This window comes from Chiloscyllium plagiosum, chromosome 10, assembly GCF_004010195.1.
Source record: "Chiloscyllium plagiosum isolate BGI_BamShark_2017 chromosome 10, ASM401019v2, whole genome shotgun sequence".
NCBI lineage: Eukaryota > Metazoa > Chordata > Chondrichthyes > Orectolobiformes > Hemiscylliidae > Chiloscyllium > Chiloscyllium plagiosum.
Genome location: NC_057719.1, coordinates 17615561 through 17627472, shown reverse-complemented (window position 1 = coordinate 17627472; position 11912 = coordinate 17615561). Strand labels below are relative to the sequence as shown.

General features: G+C 41.0%; 1 long non-coding RNA gene across 2 annotated transcripts in view; it reads right to left on the bottom strand.

Moving 5' to 3' along the window:
* The window catches only part of LOC122553957, a 52243-nt gene extending 42701 nt beyond the window's left edge, over positions 1 to 9542 (bottom strand). The window contains exons 1-2 of one of the 2 annotated variants that reach the window (XR_006312875.1): positions 9490 to 9542; positions 4320 to 4424 (exon numbers count right to left, since the gene is read on the bottom strand). This is a non-coding gene — a long non-coding RNA (uncharacterized LOC122553957). The other variant, XR_006312874.1, reaches the window with a different exon arrangement.
* Positions 9543 to 11912: the final 2370 nt, after the last annotated feature.

The following is an 11912-nucleotide window of genomic DNA, read 5'->3' as shown; positions in this document are numbered from 1 at the left end:
TCTCCTGTTCCCTGGATGCTGCCTGACCTGCTGCGCTTTTCCAGCAACACATTTTCAGCTACATATGGAATGGGCTTACTAATTGTTTTGAAAGTGAAAGGGAGAAGTTGTATCATTCTAAGTATAAGTTGCTGTCCAAAACATTGGTTAGTCAACAGCTTCTAATCTCCTGTTACAGTAAAAAAGCTTTAAAATGGGAAATCTTGTGATGAAGAGCTCATGACCGAAACGTCAACTATCCTGCTCCTTGGAAGCTGCCTGACCAGTTGTGCTTTTCCAGCAGCGCACTTTTCGATTCATTCTTTCAACATTCAATTACAAGTCAAGTTTGAAATTCTTTTGAAAAGTTCGTGGTCTTGACGAGGAAAGTAACAAAGTGAAGTATCGCCCATGAATGCCTTGTAATTCTAATGCTATACAGCATAAATTTTGGCACCACCTACATTTGTATCCTCTTCAAATTAATGGAAATAAATTAAATGTTTTGTGAAATATTTATATATCTTACTTTTCTTGATGGTGATGACTCATGCAGGGGAGGGGTTCAGGAGAAGGGATGTATATTTTGGGTAATGACCAAAATGTCATTCATGTATATGCTTAAATATCAAAAGCATGTTCGAAGAGGGAGGCTGTAATCCAATCCTGAACTAATGTTGTCACACAGAGCCATCTCTCGGCTTGTGCAAATTGGGGTGGTAGCCCAGGGACCCGAGCTCTGGGATATGCCCCGCTTAGTCTGAGATTATAGGCTCTGATGCTCAAAATATAAAGGATAGGGGGTGAGGGAAATAATTTTGCCCTGGAAAATATCATAATTGTCCCAGAAAAGCCCCTTGTGAGGGCAGACAATCAGGAAGAAGTCACCCTGCTAAATAGAACTTCAGAGTCCGCAAGGAGCTATTTTATCCAATCAGAGGCTGCTTATCGACTATAATTCCTGGTTCAGAGTGGGCTTATCAGTAGTATAGGAGACTAGTAACTTGTGAATGGATGGATAGTGGGATGGTGAGTGATGGCTACAAGCAAGTCTGCTGGGGGTGTAGGAGGCACAATATGAGTTGCCCTGGCTGGAGTTGAGGCACAAAGTAACATGCACCACTCCCGCCACCCCCACCCCAGGACAATCCTACCTACACAGACTCCCATATAAACGTGCCCACACAAACTTGCTCACTTTCACACCCATAGGTACACATGCTCACACACATCTTTTATGACAAAAAGCCCTTCAGCCTATATGCACTGTGGCCCTATCAAGTCTGAGCTCCCTGCACACAAAAAAAATGTGAAATTAAAACTTGCACTTTTTCTGATCACCAGACATCTCAAAGCACATAGGAGTCATTGATGTGATGTCAGGGTTCAGATCAGCTGACTTGGTAGCCACTGGGGAGCTGGGGCATGGTCCAATTCCACACTTGGCCATGTGGCCAGTGAAAAGAATAAACAGCTTAGGTTGTGGTGATCATTTTTCACCAATGGTAATCAAATGTCTCGCAGCAGAAAATAAAGTTGTACCAGCCTTTCGGAGTTGGTTTAATTTTTAAAAGTATGCTGGAGTAGACATTGACTTTGTGTGGTCGTGTGAATTGGATGGTAGCAAATCATCAGCCTGCCCTACACGTCTCTTGGATTTTGTGTCCTTTGGTTTCTATAGGAGCAGTATGAAGTCCTATTGAGCCTATTCTACTAGGCAATGAGTTCATGAATAACCTACATGATCAATCCATTGGCATTGGTTCTGTAGCCGTGAGTGCCCTTGCTAAACAAAATAAAAATCTGCCTGTCTCAATTTTGAAATCATCAATTAACCCTTATCCACAGCAGCTTTTTGGGGATAGAATTCCAGATTGTTATTGCCCTTTGTCTGAAGAAGTGCTTTCTGACATTGCACCTTATTGGGCTCGGCCTAAGGTTGCTTGTTCTGGACTCACCCAATTAGAAGAAATCATTTTTCTCTGCCTATCCTATTAAACCTTCCAGTTATCTGAAACATTTAGTTAGATCACACCTTTATCATTTTTTGTTGAATGGAATACAAGGCTTACAAGCTGGTAGATCTGGAGAGATGGAAAATAGGGTACAAACATGCTCGACACCTTTATAAACGTTCATAGGTATAGATTCCCTACAATATGGAAACAGGTCATTGAACCCACCAAGTCCACACCAACACCCCGAAAAGAATCCTACCCAGACCCCCCCACCTCGTATCCCTGTAATTCCCCCAGCCAATACACCTAACCTGCAAATCTTTGGACTGTGGGAGGAAACCGGAGCACCCAGTGGAAACCCATGCAGACACGGGGAGAACATGCAAACTCTTCACATACAGTTACCTGACGGTGGAATCGAACCTGGATCTGTGAGGCAGCAGTGCTAACCACTGAGGCACATGCTGCCCAATGCTGAAATGGTTGATCCAAATTTCAGCAAAGTGTTTGACTGATGTTGAACTGCAAAACCATAAGCCACATGTTGACAGTAAACGGTGATGTACAGAATGCGCAATGAAGAAAAGAAGGCCATTTAAATGGAAAGTTGTCAGGTGAATTTTTCAACAACAGAGCTTCCCATAGCATGCAGCTATCGGCAAAGGGATCATGTTTGAAGATAACAATAGATGCATTTATTTTGGGGAAATTTCCAAAATGAGATCAGAATGCCAACCACAGTGATAGAGTGAGATGCTCACATACAGCAACAGTTTCTGAAATGGCATTTGATAAACGCTATTCGCTTCAGATGTGTTATCATCAGCTTGTACAGCACATGTACTGAGCACCCACTGGATTCCTGCAAAATTGCCAATGCGTAATATTTTTGGTATCACATGATTTGGAGATGCCGGTGTTGGGCTGGGATGTACAAAAGTTAAAAATCACACAACACCAGGTTATAGTCCAACAGGTTTAATTGGAAGCACTAGCTTTTGGAGCGCCGCTCCGAAAGCTAGTGCTTCCAATTAAACCTGTTGGACTATAACCTGATGTTGTGTGATTTTTAACTTAGAGGGCATAGGTTTAGGGTGAGAGGGGAAAGATATAAAAGAGACCTAAGGGGCAACTTTTTCCGTACGTGTATGGAATGAGCTGCCAGAGGAAGTGGTGGAGGCTGGTACAATTGCAACATTTAAGAGGCATCTGGATGGGTATATGTATGGGAAGGGTTTGGAGGGATATGGGCCGGGTGCTGGCAGGTGGGACTAGATTGGGTTGGGATATCTGGTCGGCATGGACGGGTTGGACCGAAGGGTCTGTTTCCATGCTGTACATCTCTATGACTCTATGACTCCAAGTCATCAAGCTGCTGTGAAATTGAATAGAGTCTTGTGCCTTCTCCACCTCACCCAGCCCTACAGCATATGAAATAATGCAAATGAAGTCTCAGGTGATTTTTGATGACTACAGTAACACTCCCATATCCACAAGGGATATGTGCCAAGACTTACTGCAGAAACCGAAATGGTGGACAGGAGCGAACCCATTCAGTTAAATGGGAAATTTACCTTCCCGGCAGCCCCTGGTCCTGGAATGTTCCCTATAATACGTTCGGGCTGCGGTAAACCGGGGGTAACTGAAACTCCGGAAAACATTTCCACGGATACGGTGGTCGGCCTGTATATGTTGTAGCTATGGTTCTGACTTTTAGTTGCTTGAATAAACTGAGCCTAGATTGCTTAAGCATTGAGGAAGATATAAAATAAAGTATGTCTCTGATCAGGCCATAATTCAACAAAACATTGATTTTGGACTTTGTAATGGCGTTAGCATAAATCACAGGGCAGATTTATTGCAGAGCCCTATCTGACATAAAATAAGAGATGGAAGCTAAGTCCACCAAGTTCTCTGGAAGAACTGACTTTAATTTTGCGTTTCTGCATTGGAATGCTGGGTTCTTGAACTTTCACTTCGGGTGCCTCAGGTTCAAATGCAATGATGACACAATAAGGGGAATTACCCCCTTACCTGGCAGAATGACTTGGGAGGTAACTGAATGAATCCACAAGGTGCAAAATTACTCTATTCTGTGGCAATTACATGCACATAAGTGGATAAATCCAAAAATGATGATGTTTTTCTGAATAACAAGTTCATGACCTGGAACTCTGGTCTTAGACATGTAACTAATTCAAAACATACTGTCAGAGACAATGTATATACTTTTTCCCTTAGGAACTGTAACATTCTCTCACATGGAGCAGTTCTGGTGAGCACTGTATAACCTTTGCCGCTAGTTTCTAATGCTGATTACATGTGGGCTATCCAATGAAGTCGCAGACTGGATAGATTTGCTTCCGGATAGTCCCTACTCACCATTGTGAAGTATTGCCAATTTTATGCTGGTCTAAGACAGAGGACAGACTCTTTGCTGCATACGAATGTCTGATAACTCATAACGTTATGGTGGAGGCTGGAAATCTGAAATAAAACGAAAAGTACTCAGCGGGTGAGACAGCACCTTGAAGAGGATAAGAGAATTCATATTTCAAAGTTATGACCTTTTATCAGAGCTGCACAATTTAGAATCTGACACCTTTTTGTTTAAGAAAAGTGAGGCATGAATTATGAAGATTTGTGAAATTTCTTTGCAGTTCTCTTTGTGGTTCAACAGTATCAACAGGCCTTCATCAGGCTTATGCCCAAAACATTGATTCTCCTGCTCCTTCGATGCTGTCTGACCAGCTGTGCTTTTCCAGCACCACACTCTCAACTTTGACCTCCAGCATCTGCAGTCCTCACTTTCTCCTCAACACTGCAATGTGCGTGACCTTACCTGTAATTCCTCACAACTCAAAACAGGAAAATTCCCCTCAGGAATAGTTAGTTCCAATTCTGATACTTCTATAAGAAGGTTGCAATAAGTTTTTTTTCAGGATTCAATGCCCTAAGTTGAAGTTCAGATGACACATCTTGAGGAACGAACAGTCCAGTACATTTAAGAATAAAATCTTGGCAAGTAAGTAACTTTCAGAACTTTACTTTCTTCCAGCACTGCCTCAAGCCTAGATTGTGAAAGAGTGCAATTCATTTATGTCAGTTATCTGCTTTGGTTTTATATCCATCAGAAGCAAGTCTAAGACAATTTGATGTGCTTTAATCTGCCTTCATTAATGCTGTCCATTGTGATTCACAGTTTAACCAAATAACTTTTAGCTTGTCTGCTATGAATGCTAAGCAGTTGAAGACAACAGAAGTTTGGTCAATAAAGTTGGGATGTTGTGAGGAAATAGTCCTTTACAGATGACTATATTAATTCCTCAAATGATTTCTGTACTCCTGAGAAATCTCCAGAGTTGTGGAAGATGGAGATCATGCCCAAAGGAAGTTGTAAAAGGCATCATGATTTCATCAATTATGATATTGGTGCATGGCAAAAGGTACACAACAATCGGAAACAGAAACACTTCAACCTAATTTTCAATCTAAGTTAGACGTAGAAAGATGTGAAAATTCCTGGCTCTGTGATCATACCCTTTGTAAATGGTTGCCCTGACAACAGAGTCTTGGCTTGGGGAGTACATGTGGGAGGAGGTGGGCTGGGTTATAAATCAGGGCAGGCAACTCTGTAAGGACTGAGGAGGCTGTCATGTGATGAGTTGGGACAAAACATTTAGTCCAAAATTAAAAGTAAAGAATAAAGAGGTTAAACATCTCCCTCTCACCCCTGACCTCCTATTCCATAAGACCATAAGACATAGGAGTGGAAGTAAGGCCATTCGGCCCATCGAGTCCACTCCGCCATTCAATCATGGCCGATGGGCATTTCAACTCCACTTACCCACATTCTCCCCATAGCCCTTAATTCCTTGTGACATCAAGAATTTATCAATCTCTGCCTTGAAGACATTTAGCGTCCCGGACTCCACTGCACTCCGCGTCAATGAATTCCACAGGCCCACCACTCTCTGGCTGAAGAAATGTCTCCGCATTTCTGTTCTGAATTTATCCCCTCTAATTCGAAGGCTGTGTCCATGGGTCCTAGTCTCCTCGCCTAACGGAAACAATTTCCTTGCATCCACCCTTTCCAAGCCATGCATTATCATGTAAGTTTCTATTAGATCTCACCTTAATCTTCTAAACTCCAATGAATACAATCCCAGGATCCTCAGCCGTTCCTCGTATGTTAGACCTACCATTCCAGGGATCATCCGTGTGAATCTCCTTTGGACACGTTCCAGTGCCAGTATGTCCTTCCTGAGGTGTGGGGACCAAAACTGGACACAGTACTCCAAATGGGGCCTAACTATAGCTTTATAAAGTCTCAGTAGCACAATGGTGCTTTTATATTTCAACCCTCTTGAGATAAATGACAACATTGCATTCACTTTCTTAATCACGGATTCAACCTGCATGTTTACCTTTAGAGAATCCTCGACTAGCACTCCCAGATCCCTTTGTACTTTGGCTTTATGAATTTTCTCACCGTTTAGAAAGTAGTCCATGCTTGTATTCTTTTTTCCAAAGTGCTCCATGCTTGTATTCTTTTTTCCAAAGTGCACTCCCACATACTCCTCATTCCCCATATAATAACCCTTGTCACCTGACACCCCACTCATCTGCAGTGGACCTCTCCAGTGACAAACTATGGCTCACCCACCCTCTATAGCCCATAAGACACCACAACATGGTGGTGTGTCCCTCTATCCACTTCCATAATCCCCTCATACACTCCGTGTCAAACAATATCTCACCACCACTTCCATAGTCCTTTATAAACCCTGGATGAATTTAGTACCAAACCGTTCCACTCTATGCGTCCCATTTACCACATTTTGTCCTGACATGTACCATGCCATGAATATGGAGATATATGACCCACTCCTGAATGTGGCCTTATTTTCAAGGGAATGGGAATGGGAATGGAGCCAGATCTGATTTGTACATGAGTGGCCCCTGGCCTTGGGAAGTGAAATTCACAGAACAGAGCGATGACCTGGTAAGAGCAGCTCTGAACTTTGTGCTTTTCATTGGATATCCATTGGAGAAATAAGGTGCCTGTTTAGATCCTTTCCTGTGACACCTTTAGGGAAAGTGAGAAGCCCTAAAAGAATGTATCAACCAGTTGCTGCCATGCTCCTTGAGATGGTCAACAACAGTGTTCCCTCTAATTTCCTTACTGACTGTATGGGGCCCTAAGGCACACGCATAACAACTGTTAAATCTGTTTGATGCATAATCAAAGGGACTTGTCAGAAGGACTGGTTAAAAACAGTTTTTAAGAGGATCTGTCAAAAGTGTCAGAAACACCTGTCAAAGGGAACTGTCAAGACACTTAAACATCCTACCCTTTAAATCCCTGAAAATATTTTCAAGCATTAAAAAAAATGACTTGTTATTTCTCTCCAACAGTTAATCTAGGCTTGAGGGTTTCCATTTCTGGATTAGTACTGCATGGCTGATTTCCCATCCATCCATAATCACTGTCTTTTCACAGTTTGATTGACAGCTACAAGTGGTTATAGACTCTTTAATGGAACAATATTAGGTTCAATGCTTTTAATGCTTTAGGATGTGTGCACTTTTGTTATAAGGCTATATTTATCGGAAGTATTGTTTTCAGGCTTGATACAAAGATAAGAAAGCAAGTTGTGAAGAGGACTTGAGGAGTCTGCAAGGCAACATTAGATTAGATTCCCCTACAGTGTGGAAACAGGCCTTTTGGCCCAACCAGTCCACACCAACCCTCCAAAGAGTAACCTACCCAGACCCATTTTCCTCTGACTAATGCACCTAACACCATGGGTAATTTAGCATGGCCAATTCACCTGACCTACACATCTTTGGATTGTGGGAGGAAACGGGAGCACCCGGAGGAAACCCACATGGACACGGTGAGAATATGCAAACTCCACACAGACAGTCACCTGAGGCTAACCACTGAGCCACTGTGCCGTAAGTTAAATGAGTTGTCAAAAGAATGACAAGTAGAGTATAATGCGAGAACACTTTTAGCAGGAAGAACAGAAAAGCAGCATATTATTTAAGTAGCAAGAGATGACAGAGTTCTGAGGCAGAGTGATTTAGGAGTTGTGGTACATGAATCACTTTGAGGCCACAATCAGACCAGTCATCATCTTCATAAATGGTGGAGCAGACTAGAGGGGCTAGAAAGCTTACCCTGCTCCATATTTGTATTTATGTTCAAAGGTTTGGACTATCTCGTCTCAGCCACCATTTTCACCACAACAAAAAGGCTCTTCATTGTGGTGAAAATCCAAGCCTCCATTGCTCATCGAATCAAGAAGATTTCACACTTCTTTCAATGGAATAAAATGTTTATACTACTGGACACACACACCATTTGTAACACAAACTTGGTTCAAAAATCACAAGCCAGTCTCAAGGCCTCTTTTTCAAAGTACAATTGGCAATTGTTACATTCTTTACTCAATATGAGAAAACATAGATCTTGAAGGCCTTTCCACATTACTGTCTAGCCTCGCAAGATCATTATTAGCTACTAAAAGACATGACCCATTATCACTAGTTTCTATACATACAGACAAAGAAGGACGCCACTTTGACTGGGACAACATAGACATCCTAGGACAGGTGAAACTAAGACACACATAAGAATTCTTACAAGCCTGGCATTCTAACCAGAACTCCATCAATAAACACATCAACTTAGGTCCCATGTACCTTCCCTTGAAAAAAGAACCGGAAATGACATCAACCACCTTAAGAAACCAAGACTTATAAATAGAGAGGCAGGATGTCCCACCAGCACTTCACAAGAGACTCTGACTGATGATGTTACCTTATCATGGTGACAAGACATCTGAAAACAAACCTTCCTGCTCAACGAGCTAACTTACATACTTATTATCAACTTGAGCTACAAATCTTCTCAAAAATCATTATCATTTTTATCCATCATTATTACCTCTTAAATTGACATCTATATTGGGAGATGATCACTGACTTAGCCAATAACTATAGATTTCCAATATGTCACAAGTAATGTGTTAGAGGTCAGCAGAAAATGATTTCATCCATTGGCCAAAAAAGGAATATAAGGAGTGGACTCAAAATTCACAAATTCCTAAGTGTGAGTTGGAGTAATTGATTTGAATGTTACGTTGAATTTATGCAGGAGAGATGCTTTAGATAAAATGGCTGAACTGTTTTTGTTTCTGTTTTATAAGTTCAGACAAAAACCTACTACAAGAGCAATAAAGACACTTGACATTTATTGCTTCTGTGAATGCAGTCAGAATGAAGACAGTTGCATTCAGTAACCTATTACTTTGCAGTGTTGAGCTGTAAACAAAGAACTTAACTTGCCTGGTAAGTGAAAAAGGTACCTTATCTCTTCTGTCTCCTTTTTTTTAAACACCTTGGATATTTTGATTCCTTTGTAGTGTCTTCTCTCTTTCCACACTCTCTATTCCTCATTTTAAAATCCTCTGCTTCCAGTTCAATTATCCGTTGTGACTTATTTAAGGTACTTTTGGGGAGTAACTGTATGCTAATAACAGACCTTTACTGTTCAGATGCAAGTACGATTCAATCCAGATTCCTTCATGGTAATTTACTGCAGGTGGTAAATTAAGACAGGCAAGGGTAAGTAGATAGAATTATGTTAATTTAATGCCTTAACAAGCATTAATGACCCACTTGACCTTTTATAAATAGGCTGGGTTAGTTAGGTCTGGTGGGAAGATGCATGCAAAACAAAGCTAACTTAAAAAGCTGAGCTTCAGAGAATGTGAGTGAAAGATTTCACTGAAATAGTCCATCAAATCTCAGGAGTGTGGTACAGGCAGTAAATCCCCATCAGATAAAGTGGGCCTTAAAAGGTTTGCATACAAATGACTGAAGAAAAAAAGTCAATGAGGTAGATTTTCAGCTTCCCACCTGGGTCTAAACCCAATGTTGTAGAACGGCGGATAAGATCATTGAGTTATAAAGCATGGAAAGCAGCCGTTCGGTTGATCATACTTATGTCAAATAGCAGTACTCCCTGCTGTTTTTCTTTTTCAGTACTTATCCAATTCCTTATCACTGAATTTCCACCCCCCCATTCTTTTTGATAACCCATTTCCAATCATTTCCTACTCACTCTATTGGCACAAACATTTTCATCAGTTTATTATAACTGTGCCCTTTGGTAAGGACATGCAGTCTTGTAGGAATGTAGAAATGTAGGCACAGAATTAGGCCATTCAGCCCATCGAGTCTGCTCCATCATTCAATGAGATCATGATTGACCTGAGCATCAAATTAAATGGCTTCAGAGTTTGACCCTGAATGTGTTGATTCCGTGAGTAGCCGCAGTTTTCTGAGAAGGACTGTGCAAGACTGAATCTGGGGATTAGTGGATGTTGGCCTGGGTTGCATCACTCTTACTTTTATTTTGAAAGATCAGTATGTTCTGGTCTTGCTTCAGATCCATGCAGATAATCTCGCCTGACTCACTACTGAAATCCTGAGTTATACTGTCAGACCTGCCTTTTGTGTTTGGTGTTAAAGCAAGGATCTTTGCCCTCTCAGTGCAAAGTAAAATATTCTGTGATGGTTTTCATAAAAAAAGTAAGGTATTTCTCCACAATAGTGATTCCTCTGATAAAAGCACTAGAGCAGATTATCTGCTTATTACCATGCTGTTGATTGTGGGTGCCTGCTTTTTGAAAATTGGCAGCTACGCTTCCTACATAACAGAAGTGACTATGCTTCAAATATACTTCATTTAAATCCAAGAGCTGCCATTGTTTATAGCTCTTGGTCTTCCAGAAGCCCCTTAAATGGGGCAGCATCAGGAGTGAAAGGAAAGGAAGCCCCAATATTTTGGAACTAAAGAAATGAAGACCAATGATGAATAGATGAAATTGAGATGATCCCCTGTGCCATCCTTACTGAGGTACCTGACCTTTTTAACACCTGGACAGTTTCATGACTGAGTCAAAATTTCTTGAAGTCTATTTGATAGGAACGTAACCAATTTCAACCTCTTTGTGGATCAAGCGCTGTGAGCTGACTGTAGTGGTTTTGGTTGGAAAACCCAAGCTGACTATATGTGAGGGATTGATGTTGTGATAAGGCCACTAGACTAGTAATCTGAAGCCCCAGGCTAATGTTCTGGGGATGTGGGCAGATGGTAAATCGTGAATTCATTTAAAAAATCTGGAATAAAACTACCAGCCTAATGCTGACCATGTAACCACTGTCAATTGTCATAATTCATCTGGTTCATCGATATTCTTTTAGGGATAGTATACTGCCATCGTTAGGTCATCTGGCCTACAGGTGATTCCAAATCCATAGAAATGTGGTTGACATTCAGCTGCCTTCTGAGCAATTAAGGATGTGCAATAAATGTTGGCCCAGACAGTGACTCATGAATAAATAGAAAATAAAAATGCTATAGAATCCACTTTGATATTGAGAATCTCCAAACTGGAATTAAGTATCCTTAACTGAATGTAGTTTCCAATCTAAATATAGGTCAATGGTGTTTGCTGTTCTCTTTGTCCCATAGATTTCAATAGTTATTACAAATTTACACTGGGTCTGTCAATGTTTGAGAGGCTGTGACAAGTTATGAAACTTGCACTTTTTCAGCTAAAATGCAATTTCCTTAATTTTCTCCATCAAAGATCAAGAAGAGATGACGATGCTGATGGCAGACCTAGAAAGATTATGAACTCTGTTGTTTTTTTTTCTCTCTTCACAGATGCTGCCAGACCGACTGACTGTCTCAGCATTTTCTGTTTTTATTTCACAACATGCACAGTATTTTGCTATTGTGTTTACAACTCAAAGAATTTACCTTTTAAAGAGGGTTGTCTCCTTCAGAGAAGTTGCAGAGAGAAAAATAGAATATAGCTGTGGATTGTCTAGTTGGTGCTAAATTTGTTTTGTATTGTTCACAGGAATCTCCATTGCATGAGAGAAACTCCCTTG